A 978-nucleotide genomic window follows, 5' to 3' on the forward strand; every position below is an offset into this window, starting at 1 on the left:
CCAGCATTGGGGTGGTCCTTCGTGCTCGCATGTTGATTGGCAAAGGTGAGAGACGACTGTTATTGTCTTGATACGCCAACTCTCGGATCACTCTGTCTATGTCCTTTCTGATTCGTTCTGTGATTTCCATTTTATTCTGTAAATTGTGATCCCGGATGACCTTTCATCCAGGTACACAAAGGCTTCCGAACCGAGCATCCCCTTTAGGACATTTTCCATAGGCGCTAGAAGGTTTCAGGAGCGTTTTTTATACCCATGGGCATTCGTAAGAACTCGAAATGTCCTCTTCGAGTAGAGAATGCAGTTTTAGCCCTATCGTCTGGGTGAGTTTCGATTTGATGATATCCACTAATCAGATCGAACACTGTAAAGTAGTGTGCTCTCCCTAGTTGGTCTAGAATTTCGGTAATATTAGGTAAAGGGTAAGCGTCACCGATTACCTTTTGTTAAGGACTCTGTAATCTATGATAACCCGATATTTCCTTACCCCCGAGGCGTCCATTTTCTTGGGAATTATCATCAGTGGCGCATTATAGGGTGATTGAGAATGGCGGTTGACACCGCTTTTCAGTTGCTTTTCAATTTGAAGATCAATTTCCTCGAGCTCATCTTGTGGATGGCGATATGGCTTCCTTGATATCACTGCATCATCTACCGCCGGAATTTGATATTGGATCTTGTTCGTGATATTCAGAGTCTCTCCGGGAATATGGAAGACATCCGGGAAGTCACTTACCCAGCCTTTCACAAGTTCTCTCTCCTCATCATTAAGATGAGCGATGTGCAGGACTTAAGCTACACGTTCACTGCGGGAATTTTTCTGGCCCTAGAACTTCGTCACCTGAGAAATACTCAACATCTGAATTGGATGATTCTTCCCCCGGAAAGTCGCAGTACTCAAAAGGAATTATCTCTTGTGGTGGTAGAATCATCTCAATTTCTTTTTCAGTGGTATTATAAGCGTAAGCATAGCAAGTG

Source organism: Belonocnema kinseyi, chromosome 8, assembly GCF_010883055.1.
Source record: "Belonocnema kinseyi isolate 2016_QV_RU_SX_M_011 chromosome 8, B_treatae_v1, whole genome shotgun sequence".
Lineage (NCBI taxonomy): Eukaryota > Metazoa > Arthropoda > Insecta > Hymenoptera > Cynipidae > Belonocnema > Belonocnema kinseyi.